Raw genomic sequence first — 26624 nt, forward strand, 5'->3', positions numbered from 1 at the left:
CTGAGTGACTTTCACACACACACACATCATCAGTTTATTTGCAATGAGTTTTCATTTCAGTCAAAGAAAACCCTGCAATAGGGTAAATATGGCCACTGCTTTAGCTAACTGAACCTTTTCGGTATTCTAATTCTAATAACATCCCCATGAAGTGGACCACATGCATGCTTTTAATACTTAAGGTGGCTAATTCAATTAATGTCATTGGTTTTGTAACAGATGCAAATGTATGGCCTCCTACATCTTTCCTGGCATGACTGATAAAAATGTTGACCACAGGTACCAATGATAGACACATCCTTGGAACACTGTCACCATCACCCACCCCCAGGCCAGAATACTGGAGTGGGTAGCCTTTCCCTTCTCCAGGCAATCTTCCCAACCCAGGAATCAAACCCAAGTCTCCCGTGTTGCAGGCAGTTCCTTACCAGCTGAGCCACAAGTGAAGCTTAATTTAAGATGAATAGGGAGGCTTTTACAGCCCAAAAGACACCTCATCAACCCTGGGGATCAAAAGGATGCACTCAGAGTCTTGGCACTTCGCGGTGGGCATGTTATGTTCCCAAAATTTCGAGAATAATTTCTATCAATTTCCACTGATTTTCAAACATTAATAAAGGTGAGGTCCTGCTTAACTGAATTCTAAGGAGTTCAATATTTGCCACAGTTCTCCACAAACTCATCTCTTGGAGAAAACTATCTGAATTGGTTTTGGCAGAGAACTCAGTATTTTAAATTCTACCTTCACCAGTGTCCAGCTGGGACGTTTTAAAATCAACCCTCTTATTGACTCATTCGGTCTAGAAACAAATAGAGGAAAACTTGTAGCAGCTGATCTCAAAGTAGGTGACTGTACAGTAATGGTGGCCCCTGTGCCAAGCTCTTGAAAGGCAAGGTTCTAGAGGAACATTGCAGGACACCGTGATTCTTAACATCTCTCCAATGTGAGAATGGTTTGTGTCCACAACTTCAATTTCGAAAGATCACAATGCAGCGTGGGACTTTAAAACAGAATGTGGCTAAGTAACTAATAAGTTTATGAACACATGTTGAAAGGGCAAAGCTCTAACTAGGTTGACTTCTCATACAGAGAACAGTCATTTTTAAAAGAAGTCAATCAGGTCAATGTTCACTTTCCACACAGAACTTTGTGTCACAGACTAGGAGAGAGATAATTCCACAGGTAGGAAAACAAATGCTTTCCAAATAGGAAACTTCCTTGAGTTGTGTGTCTTGCTATATGTCCAGAGTCTTGAAATACGAACTATTTCAATTTAACATTTCTATATTTGGAGTTTGAATAAAGATTTGTTCTTCCTCCAAGAATCTGCAACTAAAATATGATCTATTTGATAATTATTTGGAGAATTAAAAACAAAAAGGACTATGTGTTAGATTCTCCTCTAGCAGGAAAAAAGAGGGCAAATGCGCTGCTGGAAACATAGATTCTGATAAAAGGAGACCATGCAGCCAACAGAGCACAGTGTTGCATGATCTGAAGCAGCTGCAAACAGATATGGATGACCCAGGGCAGGAGCTGCTGGAAATGGAGATGGTCTGAAACAAAATGTGTGTCACGGCCAAAACCTTCCTCATCAGATAATTCTCTATTACTAGGAGTGCTAAAAAAATAGTGAATGGATGCAAGTTTGCAAATGTCCCTCCCTTAGATGTTTTGTGACAGAACACCAAAGAATATTGGAGTACAGTAAGTCCCCTACATATAAACCTTCAAGTTGCAAACTTTCAAAGATGCAAACATGTGCTCACATGTTGAGTCACACGCTAGTTCACATGCACGCATCCTCTACAAGTGGCCTTTGTGTACTTCACTGCATAGTACGCATAGCGTGCATTTCAGCACTGCAGAACAGAATCTTTACTTCAAGCCCACGATGTCCAGAAACAAGTGTAAAAGCAGTGGTGATGTAACTAGTACGTTACACTTCAAGGTACTGTACTGTAATATTAAACATGTTTTCTTTATTTTTTGTGTTTGTTTTTTTTAATGTATTATATAAACCTATTATAATATAGTACTATATAGCGGGGGCTTCCCACATGGTGCTAATGGTAAATAACCTACCTGCCAATGCAGTAGATGTAAGAGACATGGGATTGATCGCTGGATCAGAAAGATCCCCTGGAGGAGGAAATGGCTATCCATGCCAGTATTCTTGCCTAGAAAATTCCACGGACAGAGGAGCCTGCCAGGCTACAGTTCATGGGCCTCAAAGAGTCAGACACGACTGAGCAGCTAAGCACACTGTATAGCCTATTGTGTTCGTTGGGTACCTAGGCTAACTTTGTCGGACTTACAAACAAGTCGGACTTACGAACGAGCTCTTGGAATGGAACTTGTTTGTAAGTGAAGGACTTACTGTATTGGAGACCATGTGGCCTGTTGTGTCATACCAGATGTGACACTAAGATAGTATTGAATGGGATAGAAAGTGTTTTCACATACATATCAGAACAAAAGATGCTCACAATGACCCTGTGGAGTTAAAGGGATGATTAGTTGTCCCACTTAACATAAAAGGAAAATAAGGGTGTGAGAGGCTATGTGTTGCCTAGAGTCCTCAATTAAGGAAGCAGAGCAATGACCAGGATCTTCGGATTACTGTTCTGAGGATTTTTATGACTCTGCATCACCACCCATCTCATCAGAATTCTCCAGAGATGTTAGGGCACACACAGGGAACAGCCCCACATCAGTATGTGCTGCCCATGTGGTGGGCACCTCCCTACTTATGTTCACATTCTGTCTCAGGTCACTGTACCACCTCACAGAAAAGCACTCAGCATGTCCTGGCCCCGAAACTGGAGCCACTACTCTACACAGGTGCTAAGCGCAGCCTACCAACCCACCAGAGGAGCCTGCTCTGGGAAGCTTCCTTTGCTCTCGGAGCCCTTTACTTCCCCCTGGCCACTTCAAATGCCCAGACCTTCCACCCCCCGAAGCCAACAGACAAGCAGCCATTGTTGAATTCCAGCTGGGGTAGGGGGCAGTGGTAAGGAGAATCTCACCCAGAGACAGGAGCACGAGCTGAATGATGTGCAGAAAAGTGTGCTTGGTGTCCCCATTTGGAACTCAAAAGCCCATTTCCCCACAGAACGGATGTGACGGATGCTAACAGGCTAACGAGCTTCAATAATTCTGGGAGGATCTGGTGGTATCTTGATTGGACATTTACATTATACAGAGTTCATGGATGACCCCAAGACCCTATCCATCATTGATAACATTGTTTCCACGGGGAAATGTGTTTCGAGTTTCCCATGACACCCCTCCAAAGAAGTTCTAGCAAATAAACCCATTTGCAAGTCGGGCACCGTCTGTCTTCCAGCACTGGCTGTTCTCCTACTTGCTCCCCTCGACTTAACCTGTGTTCTCATGTCCAACTCCTGGGTGGCCCACGGAAACTATTGCTCCTTGGAGGCCACAGCAGGCGTAAGCAATGAGTAGAAGGTGAAAGTTCTGGGGAGAGATCTCAGTTGCAGGGGGACGGGGTGAGGAAAGGGGAGAAGAGAGAGCTGGATGCTTTCACAAGACAGTGACCATCAACTGGCCAGCCTGGGACGTCGACAGGATGTGGGGAGGGCCTTTTATGGGAATTCAAAGGGAACTTTTCGGCAAGTAGGATGGATGTCATTAAGAAAGCACAGGCTGTGGATGAGGCAGGCCCTGGGTATGTTCTGTCACTGAGAATGGTCACTTGAAGCTAAATATTTAACCTCTCAGGAGGTTCAGTTTTCTCATCTCTAAAATGGAGATAATGTTTGTTTCTCAGAATACTCGTGAAGATCATAACAACTTTGTAAATGTGACCAGTGCAAGCCCCGGCAGCAGACAGCAGACATGTTGCTTCTTCTCACTTTCCTCTTTTGAGAGAGGCAGTGTGATATGGGGGAAGATTAGAGTGAAAAGGAAAGGGTTTGAATTCTGATCGTGGCATTGGCACCATGAGAGCCTGTGGATGCCCTCTGAGTGTCAGTCCTCTGTTCTGCTCGAATAGGACTTGCTTAGATAGAGCTACGGTGGCTAGGAAGTGAGTTAATGAACGTGTGGACGCCTGCCACCAGCTGGTGCTTGAGCAGTAGTGTTAGTTCAATATTACAAGAACTGTGTGTCGAACTATGGGCCAGACAGTGCTCTAGAAAAATGAATCCAGGCAAGGGGAAAGAAAGCCATAACATGTTATGTTGGATGGGTGGTTTGGTAAATTTCTTTGAATAGATAAGATTTGAGCAGAGACCTGAATGGAGAGTGAGAGAGAGATAAAAAGAAGGAGAGAGAGCCATAAAAGTATCTAGGTAAAGGGACTTCCCTGAGTGCCCAGTGGTTAAGACTCCATGCTTCCAATTCTGGGGACAAGGGTTCAATCCCTGGTTGAGGAACTAAGATCCCACATGCTATGTGATGCATTCAAGAAAGAAAAAAAAGGAAAAAATTAGATTTTTTAAAACTCTAGGTAAAGAGGTATCCAGGCAGCGGATTAGCAAGCTACATGCCCAGGCCCTTGGACATGCATGGGCCTGTTTGAGAAACAGCAAGAAGATTACCATTCCCTCCTCCAGGGGATCTTCTCTACCCAGGGATTAAATCTGTGTCTCTTGCGTCTCCTGCCTTGGCAGGTGGATTCTTTACCAATAGTATCATCTGGAAAGTCCAAGGAATGGATAAATGAAATGTGGTACATATATACACTGGAATACTACTCAGCCATTAAAAATAATGAAATAATGCCATTTGGAGCAACATAGATAGACCACAGAGTCAGACACGACTGAAGTGACTTAGCAGCAGCAACAGCAGATGGACCTAGAGAATGTCATACTGAATGAATTAAACAGACAGAGAATGAGAAATACCATATGACATCCCTTTTATGTGGAATCTATAAGGAAATTATACAAATGAACTTACTTAAAAAACAGAGACTCAGACAGAAAATGAACTTATGGTTGCTGGGAGGACAGGATGGTTAAGGAGTTTGGGATGGTCATGTACACTCTACTATATGCAAAATGGATAACTAACAAGGACTTACTGTATAACACATGGAACTCTGCTCAATGTTACATGGCAGCCTAGATGGGAGAAGGGTTTAGGGGGGAATGGATACATGTATATGTATGGCTAAGTCCCTTTGTTGCTCACTTGAAACTATCACAACATTGTTAATTGGCTATACCCCAATACAAAATTAAAATTTTAAAAAAAATCCAAAAAAAAGAGAGAGAGAGAGAGAGAAACAGCTAGAAGGCCTCAGAAGGTCATGGTGACTGTGGGGGAGGGAGAGGGAAAAGATGGGCATTGGAGGCCCTGGTGGCCCAGGGATGTGTACTCTGCAGACACAGAAAGGACTCTACTTAGTTCTGATCACAAGGGAGCCCTGGGAAGGTTTCAAAGAAGCCATCTGAAGACAAGATGGTGTGGCCTAGAACTGGGAGGTGATGGCCATCAGTGGTGAAGGTCAGAGATTGCAGTGCTGGAGCAGGGTGGAAGCAGGAGGCCCAGATGTGCTCGGGGTTGAATGTGGATTTTAAAATTAGAGCCAGTAAGACTTGCTAATGAGTTGGTTTTGAGAGTGACAGAAAGAAGACAGAATTAAATAGTTGTTTTCATTCTAAAGGTAATGTTATTTACTGTGATGGGGAGACACAGTTTGGGGGATTGATGTCTTATTTTAAGCAGGTTGGGTTTGACGTACCCTCTGGGATCTCTGCGGGGAGCTAAGGCAGGCTCTGGAGGGTGGGGAATAGCCCGAGTCTGGAATAGAGCCTGTGGAGGCCTCAGCTGGTTGGTGGTCTGACAGGCAGGGATCAGATAAGGTTGTCTGGGGATTGGAAATAGAGAAAAGGGAAGAGGACTGAGCCACCCAGGGGTACCATTAAAGGTCTGGGGAGAACACACTTCATCAGTGGAAATCAGCAGAAGGAACCCTTTATAACTAAAAGTCTGCATGTTTATTTTGGTTATTGCTTTTGTTTTCTTATTTCAACAACAACAACAAAAAAATTATGAAGCATTTCAAACACACTGAATACCAAAAATACAATGACTGACACTATACCCCAATTTGTAATTTGTTAATGTTGTGCCACTTTGCTATTTGTGTGTGTGTGTGTCTGCTCTGCTGCTGCTGCTGCTAAGTCGCTTCAGTCGTGTCCAACTCTGTGCGACCCCATAGACGGCAGCCCACCAGGCTCCCCCGTCCCTGGGATTCTCCAGGCAAGAACACTGGAGTGGGTTGCCATTTTCCTTCTCCAATGCATGAAAGTGAAAAGTGAAAGTGAACTCACTCAGTGGTGTCCCGTGTCCGACTCTTAGAGACCCCATGGACTGCAGCCTACCAGGCTCCTCTGTCCATGGGAGTTTCCAGGCAAGAGTACTGGAGTGGGGTGCCACTGTCTTCTCCGGTGTGTCTGCTCAGTTGTGTCCAACTCTGCAACCCCATGGACTGTAGCCCCCCAGGGTCCTCTGTCCATGGGATTCTCCAGGCAAGAATACTGGAGTGAGCTGCCATTTCCTCCTCAGGGGATCTTCCCAACCTAGGAATTGAAATCTTATCTCTCAAGTCTCCTGCATTGGCAGGTGAATTCTTTACCACTGTGCCATCTGGGAAGCCCATTGCTATATTCATTTCAAATACAGCAAAATTCAGGGTCCCCCTCCAGCCCAACCTCCTCCTTTCCTTTCCAGAGGCTTTAGTGAGCCAATGAGTTTGGCAGATGAAAAGTTCTCATCAATGAAGGTTAGGTACAGTGATGCTGGTGGAGGGTGACCTGGCTGTTAACCTTATAATGATACTGATGTGTATCCTTCTCATGTGTTTTCTAGCTTTAATTACCCAAATATATCTTCCTGACAAGGTACAGTACAGTTTGGTGTAGGTTTTGAAATGAACATAAGAGGTTGCTTTTTACACTGTATTCTTTGGTCCCTGGATTTTTTCACTCAATATTGTGTTCTTGAAATGTCTTTTTTGTTTGTTCACTGCAGCATGAGAGATCTTTGTTTCCAGACTAGGAGTCAAACCCATGCCTGTTGCAATGGAAGCACAGAATCTTAACCACTGGACCACAGGAAAGTCCCAAGACTACTAAATCTGAGTAGTAGTCTACTAAGTCACACACATTAAATACACATTAAATCTACTGAGTCAGACACAGGAAATAAGAGCAAGAAGAAGAAGAAACAAACTGCAGAGAGCAACGTGAGGGAGGTTTGGAAATCCTGATGTATGCACCTGCTCCTGGCACCTCTGTCCATCTCTTCATCCTTTTCATCTCTCCTCAACTATGCAGTTATTTCAGGGGAAGGGGATCTCACTCAATGCTGAAAACATATTAAATGCTAGTTTCACAGGCACTCAAGCCAGCAAGGAACCTTAAAGACCACATGGTCCATAATCATCACCCCACTCCACTGCTTGAGCCCCAACAACGAGACATACAGTGGATGAAGGAGTCTTCACCCCAAGCAGTTTCTAGCTCTTGGGCAGCTTCATTTTATTCATGAATTGATGAACACACTCACTTTTACCAGCAAAGTAAACCTGCACATAGATGCTGTCCTTTGTGGTTACTGCTATTTTCCTGTTCTCTCATACTCCAATTATCTGTTTTATTTTTGATTTCAGAATTCTAACAGAAATAGGCAATGTTTGGATTTCAGCTCCAAAGAGATGCATGGATGAGACAGAGGGCACATTCCACATAAGGATCCAGGCATGAATTTCCAAGTGGCCATCTGACCCCTGTCATCATGGAGTTTAAGCTGGAGGACAGGACAGGTTTCCAAGACCTTGCTGTCAGCGTGTGTTGAAATGGCAACCTCCATGTTGGGGGGATCGAAGCCACACCGAGAGACAGTAGGCCCCTCTGTGGCTGCATGGTATTGATGGTGTCAGGGAATTCTGTTGCTGCTGCTCTTGCGAAGTTGAAGCTCTTGTGGCTTTTTCCCTTTGGTGATCTCAGCTTAGAACCCAAGGAGAGTTCAATGGTAAAGACTCACTTGAGGGTGGTCAAGGGCCTTGCAGTTCAAGTCTACGGGGCACAGTGAAGAGGAAGGGTCAGGCCTGAAGTTTCAGGCTTGGAAACACCCTGGTGGAGGACTGACCCTTGGGTCAGTATCAGGCCTGAGCTCCCTCTGTCCAAACTTATTCAAGTGAGAGTTTTTCACATTACAGTTGGCTAGACAAGAAGCTGGGGGCCACCAATCAAAATCAGATTGAAGCTGGTGAGCAGAGAATCAGCACTTTGGCCTCTAAATGTGGGCAGCTCCATGAGCCCCTTGCTTCTGATTGTCTCAGCCTCTTTGCTCCTTCCTTCTTCCCCAAGCCACCTAAGACTTCTACCTGTTTCCTGAGGTTCCAATCTTACTGTTTTAATTTTTTAATTTATTTATTTTTAATTGAAGGATAATTGCTTGACAATATTGGTTTGCTTTCTTGAGGCTCCAATCTTAAAACAACAGGTGCTGATCCAGTGGGATCTTCCTACAGCAGAATGTCTCAGAGCTGAGAAGCACCTTCCTCCTACGCACCTTATCACCTTTGGTCCTCTTCCATTCGCTCTTGTGGGTTTCATCTGACCTTGCACTCTGACTTTGCTCCAGAATCTGTGTCTTTGTGTTTTTCTTTCCTATGCTTTTCTTTCCCTCCCCAGTGCTCCTGTTTACTGTGGCCCAAGCTCATGGAGCGTCTTCCTTTGTTTGTATGAAGCGGGAGTTCCTTTAAGCCGCTTGTTGTGTTTTATAATTATGTATGACACAAAGATGTGTCCAAAAGAAAAATAAGAAAACTAAGACAGGACAGTCTAGTGGATTTGGGTTGGGGTGTGAAGGAAAGCAAACTTCCATCCCACTTTTCCAAACCTAAAACATATTTCTTTTCTTGGCCACATTCTCAGTCCCTCACCACTGAGATGTGCCTTAAGGGATAGGCAAAGAAAGACTCCTTCCTGCTCAGCACGTACTTAATACTCAGAAGAAATGCCCTTCCCTTGTCTGGTGATACACTTGTTGCCTGCAGTGCAAAGTCAGGGCACCCAAGAGGCAAACTCTCTAGAAACCTGGGGATGATTCTTCTGAAGATGGACGCCCTGTGAGTGATTCAAAAACAACCCAAGTCGAACCAACTGCATTCCCCACATACTGTTCAAAGGATAATTCTTTCTCGAGCTGTGTGATTTCTGAAAACCGTTTCTCTGGCCCACAGCAGGCCCAGGCTTTGGTTGTGAGGCCCAGAGGTCTAACTTCTTCACCCAAGGCTTGCAAAATGTTTATAGCAAACTCAAATACCTTCCATAGATTACTCTGATTCTCCGTCTGATTTCTCCGCCAGCTGTTCTCTGCCTGATTCATTGTGCAGATTTCTTCCTAGTGTAGTGGATATTCCCTAGTTACCTACGCGTAATACTAGGTCTTACAGGTGTAGAGCGTGTTTGTAATGCTTGTTCATACACTCCTAGGGAAAAAAAAATCATAAAATACAATCTTACGTGTAATTTTCCTGACTACTAAGTGCTTTGCCCTAAACTTTAAAAAAATGTATCAGTTGAAGGATGCCAGGAATGACTTCACCTTGTGTCGTGGACCTGTTATAAATTATATTCATTTTCAAATTAATTTCAAAGCCAGCTGCTATTGTTGCTAAAAGTAATCTTTGGTGGTATGCTTTAGCAACTACCATTTAAAACTTAGAGACAGTTAGTTGAGCAATCTGAGGATTTGCGAATACACAGCATTTGGATTACTTACTATGGTTTTACATTTTGAGCACAAGTTTCCTTCTTAATTATGTGGTTCAGAGCACTTAATAAATGAACTTCTATGGAAAAGAAGGAAATACATATACAAAATATTGGAACTTGTGAGTAGTTTATTTTTCCTTATTTTTTCTACCACACTCAATGATTTATCTCTACAGCAATGCTTAAATTGAAAGGCTGGTTTCTCTGCCATGGGAGTTTGCTGTAAGTTCTAACTGGCAACAGAAGTACCCCTGTAGTCCTAATCCAAGGAGACAGCTCCTTCAGACTGGAAGAGTGTCTGTTCTGACCATCAGATAGCTAGGAAGGATGATCTGATAGGACTGGTGGACTATCTGGGGTACCATCCTAGCTTACTCAATGAGCCAAGTCAACGCTGACAGTCAGAGCTGGGAGGAGATATCTCCTTCAAAGTGAACACACATTAAATTTCACACCCCATTTTCCTTTATTCATGGGATGTAATTGGCATGATGAATATATGTAACATGAAAGAAACAAAGATGGAGGGAGGAAAAGAGGGAAGAGAAAGAAAGATGGGGGGAGGCAAGAAAGAAAAGAAGAAGGAATCTTCAGCTTATGTTATTCACTTCAAATTAGATTTCCTCAAATCTGAAGCTTTAAAAATATTTTTTTCACTCAAGGTGTAGAGATATTTAAATAATAAGTATATAGATTCAAACTCTTCTGCTGCTGCTGCTGTCACTTCAGTCCTGTCCAACTCTGTGCGACCCCATAAATGGCAGCCCACCAGGCTCCCCTGTCCCTGGGTTTCTCCAGGCAAGAACACTGAGTGGGTTGCCATTTCCTTCTCCAGTGCATGAAAGTGAAAAGTAAAAGTGAAGTTGCTCAGTCATGTCCGACTCTCAGCGACCCCATGTACTGCAGCCCACCAGGCTCCTCCATCCATGGGATTGTCCAGGCAAGAGTACTGGAGTGGGATGCCATTGCCTTCTCCCCAAACTCTTCTAAGTAATCCTAAAAACAAAGCAGTCAGTCCATGACTCTTATCACTGCCCATTTTAGCTTGATTAAGAAGGAAATGGCAACCCACTCCCGTATTCTTGCCTGGAGAATTCCATGGACAGAGGAGCCTGGTGGGCTACAATCCATGGGGTCACAAAGAGTCAGACATGACTGAACATGCACACACATGCATGAGCATTGCACACACACACAAATAGGTCACAAGTTAGAGACAATGCCATATGTTCACCAAAATAATGTATTTTCCTCCTGGACATAAAAGAAGACTACATTCCTCAGTTTCTTTTGCATTTAGCTTTGGGCCATGAGTCTGAATTCTATCCAATGGGACATAGCTGAGGGTTTTGTACGCCCATTTCCAGACTTGGCTACCACCCTTCCTCCTCTCTGCTCATTTTGCAGTAACCTGGAGACTACCTATTGAAGATGGAGGTATTACAAGGTAGGAAGAGCCTGGATTCCTGAAAGACTGCATGTGATGATGTCCTTTTCCCTCATGATTACACTGGACTATAACAGGGGCAAACAAGAAATAATTCAAGATGAGGAGTTGTTTGTTATCGTGGCCAGCATCATTACCCAACAGACGCATACCATATTCCATCATGAATGTTCTCTGTGTTGCTTATTCCATCCTCTCCCATAGTCGTCATTTTAAGATTAAAAAAAAATAGTAAAATTACTTCATCTACACAAGTGCTTCTCCCTACCTGAAGGTTTTCGTCTTTCCTTTTCCTTAGTCCTTACCTCTAGACACACACACACACACACACACTTTTCAGTTTTGAATTGGCAATCAGGTTTGTCAGCAAAGACTCCTTGGGCTTTAAGAACATCAATCAGCTTCATAGCTATAGGCAAAGTTCTTTCCTTAGGGAATATTGTTTTAAAGCAAGGAATATATTTTGCTTTCTTCAGTCAGAGCAAAGTTAAAGATGTAGATAACAACTTGTTATGACCCTGAATATGGGAGAAATGTTCTATCTACAGCTCACTGTCATTTGCTTTTTCTAGTTTCCACTTCCCCAGAACTGTTGATTAATTTCACAATTATCCAATGGTCACTACTGGATAGTGAAGCCTTTTAGGAACGGGATCAATGTTTATTCCCCTTTTTCCTCAGTGAAAATGTGAAAAGTGAAAGTGTTAGTTGCTCAGTCATGTCTACCTCTTTGCAACTGCATGGACTATAGCCCACCAGGCTCCTCTGTCTGTGGAATTCTCCAGACAAGAATTCTGGAGTGGGTAGCCATTTCCTTCTCCAGCAGATCTTCCTGACCCAGGGAAGGAAGCCAGATTTCCTGCATTGGAAGCAGATTCTTTACTCTCTGAGCCACCTACTATATGCTCAGTAAATGATGGTTATTATTTAGTGATCAGATTATAAAGAAACAGATCAGTTTTAAGTCTATCAGGAGGAACTGAGACAACTTCATAGGACTAGGACAGCTGTCTGGCTCTTCTCATACTCCAGAGTTATTTGAATCCCAGATCTGAAACTTAAAGGAAATGAAAATTTAAATATAAATACCACTTTTTTTTGGCTGCATGGCATGCAGGATGTTAGTTCCCTGACCAGGGATTAAACCCATATCCCCTGCAGTGGATGCATGGAGTCCTAACCACTGGACTGTCAGGGAATCCTTCAATATCACTTTTTAATTCACCTTCAAATAACTCTCTTTCTTTTCCTCTCCTTTCAAAAGAAGGAGAAGGAGGAGGAAGAAGATAAGGAGAAAGACAAAGATAAGAAGGAAGAAGAGGAGGAAAAGAAAGAAAAGGAGGAAACTTTTAAGAAGCTCATATTCTTCTCCAAGCAGAAAATGGAGGTCTTAAATGCTCACAAAATCTACCACTTTCAACTCACATTTATAGTTAGCAGTGCAATAGAGCTAGGTGGAGGAAATGAAAAACTACGGCAGTAGAAACTGCATTTGCTGAATACAAATGCAAAAATCCAGTTTCCACCTTCACTCTCCAGTGTTATGCTTTTGAAATCCCCGTAGTAGGAAATCCACTTGAAATATGTTTGCCTTTGAATCTATTTTTAAATGAAAAAAATCTTAGTGCTTCTGGTATATGTATGTACTACAGACAGTCTTAACCTAAGACATTAAGAGAGGAGCCTGGGGGCAATTTATCAATGACATAGCCCAACACCAGAAGAGAAATTGTAATGGCTTTTTAACAAAGGTTCTATTTTTAAGACCTAATTGACTTATCCACAGGGACTGTTTCTGGTATTAAAATTTTTAAAAAGAGATGGTTCCAAGAAATTCAGACAGGATGTATGGTAAAAAATCATCACTAAGGTGATACAACAACACTAAATATTTATTGATGCAAAATAAGAAGCTCTGGACTACCTGGGGACTTGCCTGCTGTAGTAATGAGTTATGAGGGATATCACAACCAAGGCCTGCTTTTGTTTTTCTTCTTGCAGCCAGAGTATAAGCACAACCCTGAGAGTCGTCAGAACATCCACAGGGATTCATAAGGTCCCTTGGGGACATTTGGTCAAATTCCTGCCTACAGATTCTTCAGTTTCCTATTTTTCTTCTTTTCCTATTCCCTTTAGTCTTTCTGGCTGCCCACTGGCATGGTATTTCTCCATTTCTTTAAGACTCTCACTTTTATTTCAGTCCTTCTCCATATCGCTCTTAGCATTTCTCCACACCCAGTAATATCTGGCTGCCCACTGGGGCCTGTAAATATGGATCAAGTGAACAATGGTGCTTTGTCAGATTCCCTTCCAGCTCTTTAGGGACCCAGTCTATCAATCATTTCCTCCTCTACATGCGCACCCTTTACTTTTCTCTATTTTTCCTATTACAAGTATTTTTATCTTAAAAGACAATCTTGTCTTAGAAGCAAATGGTCTGTTAGCTCTGGTGCTGTATCTTCCTACCTTCCTTCCCACAAATACTGGTCCATATTAACTCCTCAATCTACTAAAATCCAAAATCTGGCTTCTGTCTCCACAATTCTATTGAAATGGAATTACAGACCATTCCATTGGGCTCATGGTAGACCAATATTTCCATATTACCAATGTCCATGATACTAAAGAAGAGGACTTAAAACAGGAAGTATCTTTCAGATCTGCTAACTTTTGTGGAAGAAAGCAATTCTTGGTGGCTCTTTATGAAGATGTAGGCACATACATATTACCTTGCCTACTGGCTACAGATGACCTCAGAGGGTCGGGGTATACCAATGACCCAAAGACTACCAATTTATAGACTAGGAGGTCGCTCTCTAATTAGAAACATGGGGGTTAACTAGCCCAATTGGATTCTGTCCTTGAAAGCATGGTCTAGAAATGGCAATATGGCAGTGAAGCAAAAACATACAGATCTCCATAGAGAACCAAGGATTTGGCAGACTAAAGAGAGATCACAGAGAGCCTCCTATACAGAGGGGTCATGGGACATCCTCTCTGTTCCCATAGTTCCTTCAGGAGGCCACAAGATATCCCAAATACATGAATTTTGTTGTATCTTGAATGAACTTCTAGTTTCTGAACTGTATTCATACTCTATGAGGCCTGATTTTGCTATAGTTCCTATTCTCCACAAACCTGATTACATAACTAGGGTTCTTATCTACTTTATTTTCTGAGTATGTTCTTAAAACAAAGCCATTATTACTTCATGAAACATGAACAAACATAGTCTTTGGTAGCAAAAAGCCCAAATAAGTAAATGGAGACACCCAGCAGACATTATCTTATATCTATGGTATTTGACTCTGTTGATCACTACCTCATTCTAGAAGTTCTTTTTCTCTTAGCTTATATGATACAATTCTTGGTATTCGAATTATATAGTTCTGTTTTTTCTTTCTTCACTATCTCTACTTCTTTCATTTCAACCCTTAAAAATGGTTATTCCACACGCATGTTGTGATATACTTTTATCAAATCTATAGACTGTCTCTCTAAAGAAGTACACACATCATTCAGCCTTAAAAAAGAATGACATAATGCCATTTGTATGGATGGACCTAGAGATAATCATACTAAATGAAGTAAGTCAGATAGAGAAAGACAAATACCATATGATATCACTTATATGTGGGATTGAAAATATGACACAAATGAATTTATTTACAAAACAGAAATAAACTCATGTAGAAAACAAATTTATGGTTACCAAAGGGTTAGCTGAAGGAGAGGAGATAAATTAGATGTTTGGGATTATCATACACACACTACTATATATAAAATAGATAAACAACAAGGACCTACTCTATAGCACAGGGAACTATATTTAATTACTTGTAATAATCTATAATGGAAACGAACCTGAAAAAACAAATATATATGTATATATATTCACACACATATGTGTGTATGTATAACTAAATCACTTTGCTGTACACTTGAAACTAGCACAACAATGTAAATTATAGTTCAATTAAAAAAGATTAAGTAAAACTTGAAAAAAAGAGGGCATACATACACACTCATGGCTTCAGCCTCCATTTAAACCCAAATGACAGTGGTTTGCTGGACAACTTATTTTCACGGCATATCACACAGATCTTCAAATTTTGCATGGAGAAAACCAAAGCCACCATGATTTTGCACAAAATAGCTAGTTGTCTTGTATTCCTTCCATTAACAAATGATATCATTGTTATCCTAAGAGCCCTAGCCACTAACACAATTCCAAATACAGGCTCTTTACATTCAGTTACTCGGTGTGTTAATTTCTTTTCAATAGATCTTTACCCTTGCCCTCCTTCATTGCTACCTTATTCCAGTTCTCCTCTCCTGAACCCCCTGGGATCAAGGTTTCTCTTTTGTGTTCCCATTGTGCCTTCTTTGAAAGATACCTTCCACAGCATCTAACTGCAATCCTGACAGTTGCTGGCTTTCTCATCTGCCTCTATTAAGAATGCAAGTTCCTTGTAGGTAGAAATCTAGGTTTAGTTACATTTGTATGTCTACCACCTAATACTATGAGGTGAATACCTAATACTATGAAGCTATGAGGGCTTCCCTCATAGCTCAGTTGGTAAAGAATCTGCCTGTAACACAGGGGACCCCAGTTTGATTCCTGGGTCAGGAAGATTCACTGGAGAAGGGATAGGCAACCCACACCAGTATTTTTGGGCTTCCCTTATGGCTCACTGGTAAAGAATCTGCCTGCAATAAGGGAGACATGGGTTCAATCCCTGGGTTGGGAAGATCCCCTGGAGAAGGAAAAAGTTACCCACTCCAGTATTCTGACCTGGAAAATTCCATACACTGTATAGTCCATGGGGCCACAAAGAACTGGACATGACTGAGCAACCTTCACTTTCACCTAGCACAATGCCAATAAACTACAGTTCAGTTCAGTTCAGTCCAGTCACTCAGTCCTGTCCCACTCTTTGCAACCCCATGGACTGCAGCATGCCAGCCCTCCCTGTCTATCACCAAATCCCAGAGCTTACTCAAACTCATGTCCATTGAGTCAGAGATGCCATCCAACCATCTCATCCTCTGTCATCCCCTTCTCCTCTCACCTTCAATCTTTCCCAGCATCAGGGTCTTTTCAAATGAGTCAGTTCTTTGAATCAGGTGGCCAAAGTATTGGAGTTTTAGCTTCAGTATCAGTCCTTCCAATGAATATTCAGAATTGGTTTCCTTTAGGATAGACTGGTTGGATCTCCTTGCAGTCCAAGGGACTCTCAAGAGTCTTCTTCAACACCACAGTTCAAAAGTATCAATTCTTCGGCACTTAGATTTCTTTATAGTCCAACTCTCACATCCATACAAGACTACTGAAAAAAAAATCATAACTTGGACTAGACGGATCTTTGTTGGCAAAGTAATGTCTCTGCTTTTTAATATGCTGTCTAGATTGACCATAGCTTTCCTTGCAAGGAGCAAGCATCTTTTAATTTTATGGCTGCAGTGACCATCTGCAGTGATTTTGGAGCCCAAGAAAATAAAATCTCTCAGTTTCCATTGTTTCCCCATCTATTTGCCATGAAGTGATGTGACCAGATGCCATGATCTTCGTTTTTTGAATACTAAGTTTTAAGCCATCTTTTTCACTCTCCTCTTTCACTTTCATAAAGAGGCTCCTCAGTTCTTCTCTTTCTGCCATAAGGGTGGTGTCATCTGGGTATCTGAGGTTACTGATATTTCTCCCAGCAATCTTGATTCCAGCTTGTGCTTCATCCAACCTGGCATTTCACATGATGTACTCTGCATATAAGTTAAATAAGCAGGGTGATGATATGCAGCCTTGACATACTCCTTTCCCAATTTGGAACCAGTCTGTTGTTCCATGTCCAGTTCTAACTGTTGCTTCTTGACCTGCATACAGATTTCTCAGGAGACAGGTCAGGTGGTCTGGTATTCCCATCTCTTTAAGAATTTTCCACAGTTTGTTGGTACACATTAATGGTTTTTGAGTAGATAATAAATAAATGAATAAACAAATGAAAAGTCGGAGTTGCCTGCACTCTGCACAAAACCAAAAAACTTCCCAACTTCTAATTGCATCACAATCCACTCAATAAAAATAAAAACAGCTCACTCAGGTACACCTGGGAAGTGTAATATTGAACAGAGGAGTTGGTCTGTCGACTGAAAAAAAAAAAATCACAGCCTAAAAGTTGAGAATTCTGTTTTATTTGGTGGGCTTCCTGAGGACTTTGAGCCTGTGAGGCAGCCTCCAGGACTGCTCTGAGGGTTTACTCTGGAGGACCCAGGATATATGGGAGGTTTTGAAACAAAGCCCAGGTAGTCAGCACATCACACAATTACTATTACAGATAAACAGGTATTTCAAGGAATTTAGTGCTTTTCTATGTATGGGAAGATGCAAGTCTGGGATCACTGAAATCATTCCTTTGACGTTAACCTTAACTATCTAGAGCCAGTATTCTGTCCCTTCCCATTCGTGTCCCCTCAGAGCCATCACTGTGGGTGGCTTAGTGACTGAGGGCTTGTATGGTAGATAACACATTTCATCTGCAGTTCATCATCTCCAAACCTCTTTCAAAAGAGCCTCTCTTCACAAAAGATGCTACAGACAAACATTTCTCTCTGACTCCAGTCTCACCTTTTCTCAGAGTCCTTCTTTGACTTGTTTGGAAACCCCTACCAATTCATTGGAAAAGACCCTGATGCTGGGAAAGATTGAAGGCAGAAGGAGAAGAGGGATGAGATGAGTTGGACGGCATCACTGATTCAATGGATATGAACTTGGGCTAACTCCGGGAAATGGTGAGGGACAGAGAGGTCTGGCATGCTGTGGTCCATGGGGTCACAGAAAGTCAGACACAACTTGGTGACTGAACAACAACAAAAACAACCAAACAAGGCCTGGCTCTGAGAGCAATGGCCATAGCTAATGCAGTAAAGCTGTGATGCCCTCACTCATCAAGGTTCTGTTCCTTCCATATGTAGGGAGGACCTTTACTTTTGCACACAGTGGATTTGCTGAGGAATGGCCTTAACAACCTCCTTAGCCTTAAAATTTGACCTGTTGTTTTCATGGGCCATTGGTTCAAAAGGAAGGATTTGTGAAAGAGCTCATGAAACCAAATATTGGTATAATGTCTCTTTACCTGAGTTAATCCTAGATTCTGTTGATGGTGGGAAATTTAGCTACCTTTTTAGAGACAGAGTGTGTGTGTGTGTGTGTGTGTGTATGCATCTGTGTGTATGTCTATGTGTATGTGTGAGAGAGATAGCAAAAGAGAGAGGAAAAGAAAAAAAAAGAAAGAGAGAAAAAAATGATGAAAAGAATGGAGAGAGAGAGAATACATGTATACACATAAATGTACTTGTATGTGTAGAATAAAATATAGTGTCACTATAGCCCATTTTGATTTGCCCACCCTAATGCAATAGGTTATTAGCATACATGGTAGAGAATAATAGGTTTATATAAAATTATATATGGAAAACTATAGGTGGGAAAAATAATATGAGCTGAAATTTATTTAGCCCTTGCAATACTCAGGCACTGTTAAGAACTTTACAAGGATTATTTTTAAAAATCTGTATAAGATCCTTGCTTAAAGATAAGAATACCAAGGCTTTGATGTAATGAAGTCACTTAGCAAAGTATGAGATTTAAAATAAGGTGGATTCATCATCTTCAAATCATGTTTCACCATCTACAATGTACTGCTGATCAAATTTACCTTATCAAGTCCAACTTTCTAAGTTCCCAAATAACAAAACTGAGGTCCAAAGGTGTGAAGCAGCTTGCTCAAGGTCACATAGTTGGTCAGGAACAGAGTCAGGATTAGGCATGAACTACCTAGGAGCAGCTTGCCTTCCCACTGAGATATGCAATTCCTGAAGACAGATATCAGTGAATAAGAAAGAAAAATCTGGGAGGTGAGCAAAATACAGTCATATGCTTTCCTCTTCTGCCTAACTTTTGGGATGGCTTGCATTCTGTTTCCTATAAAATCTCCAAGAGACAACAATTATATTCGTAAAGGAAAACAGTCTGTTTGAATGACACATACAAGAGAAATTTTTACATAAAAGCAGGAAATTGGGCCACTTACAGCCTCTTAAAGATCAAAAGGCCCTTACAAGAATGTTCTTCCTCACCACCAACTCCTTATCCCAAAACACAGCTGACTGACTTCCTTATTAGGCTTGAACAATGGAAGGGCAAAGAATTTAAACCAACTAGGCTTTGTGAAACTGCAGAAGAGTAAGACTTGGGGAATGGAGGCAATGTCCCCAGAGAGCATGGCTGGAAGTAGACGGTTTGGGCAGTGAGGGAGGAGACAGTGCCCAAGCACGTGGATGCATCTGTATTCAGATGTGGCTGAATACAATCCTTGCACATCTAAGGCTTCCTAGTTTTTCAGACGGCCCCTCCCACTTGTCAAGAGGCCCAGGCATCTGTCACTGGCTATCTGATGCCCTCCATCTGCAGAGGAGGCTGGAGGCCAGTCTTTAAGAAATGGTTGTTGTTGTCCAGTCACTCAGTCGTGCGCAACTCTTGGTGACTGCATGGACTGCAGCATGCCAGGATTCCCTGTCCTTCACTATCACCCAGAGTTTGCTCAGACTCATATCCATTGAGTTAATGATGCCATCCAACCACCTCACCCTCTTTAAGAAAAGAGTCCTTCAAATGCTACCAGGAATTAAGTGGTTCTCCTGGGTTTGAAGTCCACGGCTAAGCATACTCCAGTGCTTCCCCTTGCTGGCAAACAGGGTAAGGATAGGGTGACCCAGGGACATGTTCCATATAGGTACATGGCCCTTCTATCAAAACTCAAGCTGCCCCCTAAGTTAGCCTCTTCATGATACTGAGCTTCTGTCTGGCTGACCAGCTTCCTTCTATAGACCCCTTCTCAATGGCTATCATCCTTTCCTAAATCTCAGCTCACTGACTAAGTTTTAGTTTCATGACCTAGTCCTTGGGTAGTCTGCTTATTTCTGCTGAGAAAATGAATAATTTCCTCCAGACTCTACCTGCCTTGACATCATTCTTTCCAGAGTCCTCCTTTACAGTGGTCTTGATTTATTGAAAATCTACCATGCGAGGCCTCACATTAAGATTTACTATTTATAACATTAAGCATCAAATAATATACTTTTGTTCTTTGAAAATGCAAACAGAATGGCCTGTAGGTTGTCAATGATTCTCTCTAATTTGTGAGATTCTAAACTGAGTTACTGCAACTAAACTCCCATGACTTCTACTACTCCCATTACTAATTAGCATTCTTTGGGTGATGGGCTTTGTGCTAAGTGCTTTATAGGCATGATCTCACTTAACCTTTATAACTTTAAGAGGTTGGTAGTAGATGTCCCTCTTATTTCCATTTGATAGACCAGGAAACTGACATATAGAAAGTTCAAGTGGGTCTTCACAGAGAATAGATTAGGATTTTTCTGAGCTATTCATCATCTTATCCCTTAAGGCAGCTGGGCCAGATTCTCAGGCCTCTGCCTCAAGCAGCCCCATTCATTTACTCCAGTGTTTTTATCCCAGCATTTGTACAAATATTATCATTTTAAAATGTATTCCACGACATTAAAAATGTTGTGAAGTCCTAGCTTAAGCAACCTGGTTAAGTGGTAGAGCCAATCTGAATTCAAATCTGTGGGAGTTAGAACATGAGCTCAAGACCAACATTCATAATTTAGTCCTAGCAAAACAAACAAAAGAAGGCAGATTAACAAAACCAGGAGTATATAATACCCCTGGGATGGATATAAGAAAGCAAGATTAATCACAATCACCACAGTTTCAGTAATTCTGTAAAATTGAAAGAAAAGACTGACAAAGGCCAGAAAAGACAGGAAAATGAGGTTGGAGAGGGAGGTTACGATGATAATGGTTGAAAAGAGAAGGCTAAACCTGTCATGAATAGAATCTCAGTGCTCAAAGAGTTTCTCAGAGGAAATTACTTTCAACATTCACAGAAGCATGGACAGAGTAAAAGAGATTTAAAACAGGGTAGACTTTGGGGTGAACATCAGTAAGTCTTGACCACAAGTCTGATGAAACCCTGAAACTAACTCTTCAGGACCACCTGGAATCCTCTGAGAACAAAACCCTGTCGATACTGTAGGGTTTAGACATCCTTCTTCTTAAAAGCTGAAATTGAGTCCAAAATCTCTAGCCCTAGGTACTTGTAAACTTGAAGTTACTTTAAGCTTTTAGCTTTATTTTATAGATAAAAGATCTCATTAAACCTAACGGTTTTTGCTAGGATACTTGATATTTTTGAGGATTTGGAGGTATGTATACCCATTGTTTCTGAGAAGGTTCCCCAGGTGCTTTCCATGATGCATGCACTGTCTCAAGGAGCCTTCTCTCACTGCTCTACACTTCTGGAATTTGTCTCTGAGTTTCCTTAGATGACATTTCACACACACACACACACACACACACACACTATGATTTCAGACGAAGTCAGACCAACACCCTCATTTTACACTACTACGCTTGATAATACACATGGAACCATTTAATATGTTCAAAAGCAAAGCACTAGCACTTTTATATTAAAAACAACCCCAAAGGAATATGTGCTCTTTTCACAAGGCCATAAAACAAATGACAACTGCCATTAAGTCAACTGCACAGAAAAACTATTGACTCCTGATAGTGGAGGCATTAACAGTTTCCTAGACTGGATTCACATTTGCAGGATACCAAAGTGATTGCACGCCAAATGGTTTCCAAGAACTTGAAGTTTGTAAGAAAATCTTCGAGAAGGCTCAAACCAGTCTCAGTGTCTTTGTCCTACCCTCATGGCCACAGGAACTTGCATATACCCCCTCTCTGCGTAAAAACAAGTCACATTGCTTTAAGGTGTGGTCAGCTTGGGTCGAAGTGGAGAATCCCAAACATACTTTGGCTTCCAGAGAGGAAACCAGAAAATGTTTTTTTTTTTTCCCCCAACTAAACCCAAGAAAGAAAAATGTTCATGTCTGTTTTGATGAATGAGTTATTTAGAAGCAGTGAGTTCATGTCTTTTGACGTCCAGAAATTGGTGAAGGCCCGTATAAATAGTAATCAATGCCTTTTTGGCTTTGTGCCCCTACCCAAACAATATATTACATGCAGCCAGCTGTATTCTACCCATTGACACACCAGGATGAGTTCCACTGTGGCCAGTGAAAAGTACAAGAGAATTTCTGAGGGGCAGAGTCCAGCTGGGAAGCTATACATGAGGATCCACAGACTGACAGGGTTTGAGCCCAGAACTTAGCACAATGGGTTGGGTGCATGTACCTTTAAAGAAAATGTCATTTTTCTTTGCAGTCTATTAACTAGCATGCTTCATGCAGGCATGGGAAAACTGATCCAGGAGCCAGTGAACCCTAAAACTGTCCAACTGTCTGAAGTCATACTATAAAAAGACAGAGTCATTTTACTTCTGATGTGTGCTTTCGTGTAGACATATTGAAGCTGACCACAAATAAAAGTGAAAACAGATCCAGAATAAGTACAGCAAACAATGGAAAACAAATGAATCCTGGAGTTCAGATAAAAAAATTCATTCGGTATGCCCCCATATTTTGCCTTTTTTCCCCTAAAACAGTTTTCTTAACATTTCTAGCATTATTAATGGAATTAAATTATTCCACATGGGTGCAGAATCAGTTCCTTGGTGCCAACATTTGTTTTCTGCACTCAAGCTGGGAGAAACACTGCGCTTGCCTGACAAAGGCACTGATCTTCTATTATGGCCATTTAGGACTTGGTGTTTACCCATGGGAAGCTGGGCATCATTCAGAACATATAAAGGAACTTTGTTCCTGAATACCTTATCATGTTTTCTAACAGATGCTTTCACTTAAGATATTCAGTCCTTGAATCATCCACAATGTTGATTTCACAAAGTGTTTTATTTTTTTTTTCCTTTTTTTGTCTGAGAAGGGCAACTGCCCAGACAGTGATATTCTTAAGATGAATAAGGTAGACAATCCTGCTCTTACCCCTCATAAATAAGAAATAGATACAAGGAAAGGTGAAGAATCACCTGAATTCCTTCTCTTAAAGTTCACATTATCTAAGAAATACTTATTAAGGATCTTTTATGTGCCATGTACTTTTCTAGATGCTAGAAAGATAGCTGCTGCTGCTAAGTCACTTCAGTCATGTCCGACTCTGTGAAACCCCATGGACTTTGTCCACGGGATTCTCTAGGCAAGCAATGAGTTCACTGGAGTGGGCTGCCATTTTCTTCTCCAGAGAAAGATAGCAAGTAATTAAAAATCATCAAGTGTCTGCTCTCATGGAGTCTGCATTCTATTTGGCATGGAGAAAAAACCAAATACATCAATACTTGATTGTTCAATTCAACATTTGCTTAAAATTTTGCTCAGCACCTCTTTTCTAATCTTAAGTCCAATGTTATATTTCTGCACAAGGTGTGTACTGCTGCCAAAATGTGTAACCTTTTTGAAGCAAGATGAGGTCTAAGGTGCCTTTCTTTCCCAGACAATCATCAATTCCTAAATGATTATCATCAGCAAATTTGAAACAATGAATAAAATACTACTGTCTCAAAATCTCATATACCATTTAATCACTCTACTACCATGGACTTTTCACATGGAAAGTGAATATATTTCACATAGTGAAGTTGATCTTTCTAAATGACTAGGTATAAAAAGTCATAGAAATCACTCTTTTCTTCATCTTCCAAAAACAAATGTAATCAGTGTACTACCCTTCTCTCTATGGATTGTAATAGTATGCTTTATACTCTCGAATAAAACTAGTATTTAACAAACATCAAATGCTTTGCTGTACACCTGAAACTAACACAACACTGTAAATCAACTATGCTTTAATAATTTTTTAAATATCAAATGCAATAGCATGAATATACTAAAAATGGCTTTCAATATACCACATGATTTTCTTTAGAACCACTGCTTGATTTCTTTAGGCCACCTAAAATCCATCTCTATTTGCATGATTATATTATGTATGTGACAATTTTAACATCTGGCAAAAAGTCATAATAAGTGTCTACTATTTTTAAAAGTTCAAAAATATTATTTTGGAAGATATTCTTATTTCCCGTTTGAGGATGGAATAGGAAGATACAACATTAAGGAAGAGGGGACCACAGGAAATATAATGATTTCATTAAGATTTAAATGAAAATGTGTCATTCTGAGGCATATGGCAGGTAGTTAAAGACACAGGCTTTGGAGTCAGAAAAAATTGGCTTGATTCCTGCTATACTAGTTGTATAATATTAAGCAGTTAAAAGTCTCTAAGATCAATCTTCCAATGGGTAAAATGAGAATATTTTCTGTTATAGAATCATTTTGAGGATAAAATGGAACAATACCAATGAAGGACTTACAGCAATATTTGGCATGTCTATAACTACCTTATATGTACTTGCTTTTTGTTACTACTACCATGATTATAATTATAATTATTTTATTTTCCTATTATATGTCAGAAGACCGAGTAGAGAATCTTGCTTAACCTTGACCACAAGCAGCAAGAAGAAAAAGGAAAAGAATGAAGTATAACAGAAAAGTTTTGCATTCCAAAAAAAAAAAAAAATTACCATTGAAAATATAAAACTGACATTTTTAATTCTATTTCATTGTGATCAACAACCTAGACTAAACATATTTTTTTAAAGAAACATGAACCGATTTCTACCTTCCCAGAATCAGGGAGTGCAAGTTCATGTGTTTAAATGGAAAGCCATTAGTAATCTTTTATGTGCATTCAAATTTCTTATTGTAGCAAACACAAAATGGAACAAAAAAGTAAATAAAATCCAGTCATTTATATAATTTTTGGTACAAAATGGGCTAAACTCTGAATAAGAAATAGGGGAAATGATTACACTGAATACCCTACTTTGAGCTCCAAATTTGCAAGAAGCTGGCTCTTCAATACTGTGCTTCCTAGACCACCGAGCCATGAAAGCATGTGCTACTCAAGGGATGCCAGGGAGGCTCAGTGATTTTTTTGGTGGCTATTTTAAATGAGTCTGATGAAATGTACAGCTTATGTATATCCACACTTGACAGGACTTGGGTCATCCTCTTGATTCCCCACTGGGTCTCAGAAAGGAAGCGCTACTGCTTGCTCCTTGGAATCACTAGGACATATTGGGGGAAGGTGTTTACACCACTTTAAAGATGACAGTAGGAAACTTGGAAGCATTTTATAGTCTGAACAGAAAACCTGATCCTTGATGAAGAAAAGGGGGACTCGAATAGACAGTAAACATAGAGTCAGAAATAGAAAGAGGCTTTTGGGGTTTTAAAATGCTATTTTGGTGATGATCAGATTGAAAAGGCAGAAAGGAGACAATCTGAAAGCGAGTGATGGGGTGTGTGTGTGTGTGTGTGTATGGGAGAGAGAGGGAGTGAGTGCTGACACCACTGAGGAAATTTCCACAGGGGCAGAGAAAAAAATGCATTCATCCATTCCCTACAACACTGCCTCTCATAGCATATCTTCAAGTCATTTGTCTGGTCTAGTTTGAAATGACTAAGTGATGGGGCTTCCAAAATGTTCCCAGAGAGACTATTCCACAGTCTACAAAATTTCACTGTTTCCTCTTATTTAGCTTAATTTTTCTCCACTTCAATTCTCTGTTTCTATTCAAGCGGTCAGGCAGAGTGGCAGGAGTAAGCTTGTTCTTTAAATTCATGTCGTAGGAAATAGTTTCTGTTTTCTTTTCACTTTAATGATTGGGTTTCTCTGAGACTATGCCTACATTTGCTAGAAGGGATACAAGACTATAAGTTGATTCTTTGCTTGTTCAAATGAGCTGTATTGGCTCATGCGTGAGGTCAAGTCCTTAGCGAGGTCAAGTCCTTATCAAGTTCAACTGTGAGGGCATTTTTCATTACATCTATCCTGGATCACAGGGGCTTAAAGAAATCTGATTAACTATATGTTACATAACATCCTTGGAGTTATTCCCCCCCCCCCCCCATTCCTATGTGCTGAAAAGGAATGGCAACCCAGTCCAGTATTCTTGCCTGGAGAATTCCATGGACAGAGAAGCCTGGTGGGCTTACAGTCCATGGGGTTGCAAAGAGTCGGACACGACTGAAGTGTCTTAGCACATTCCTATGTCCAGAGCATATACAATAAAAAAGATTTTAAAGTTCAGCCCAATTTGAAATGTCCATAAGCTTTCATTTCTAAACTTACTTCCTGGGAGGAGCACACTGCCCCCTGCTGTACCTCCCAGAAGAAGGGGCAATCTCTGCAGAAAAAAGTCTTCATTCTCATGGTTAAGATCTTAGACTATCTTATTATTGTCAACTTCTCCAAACCCCTTCTTCACTGTCCAAGAAAAACCTGCCTAGGAAGATGATTTGTGTTCTATAGAGTTTCTTATCTAGGACACTCCAACAAGAC

General features: G+C 41.0%; 1 protein-coding gene across 4 annotated transcripts in view; it reads right to left on the reverse strand.

Annotated features, from left to right (window-relative positions):
* SUGCT (succinyl-CoA:glutarate-CoA transferase) overlaps positions 1 to 26624 on the reverse strand; it is a 763763-nt gene that overhangs the window by 29429 nt on the left and 707710 nt on the right. The window lies entirely within an intron of this gene.

This window comes from Bubalus bubalis, chromosome 8 (genome assembly GCF_019923935.1).
Source record: "Bubalus bubalis isolate 160015118507 breed Murrah chromosome 8, NDDB_SH_1, whole genome shotgun sequence".
NCBI lineage: Eukaryota > Metazoa > Chordata > Mammalia > Artiodactyla > Bovidae > Bubalus > Bubalus bubalis.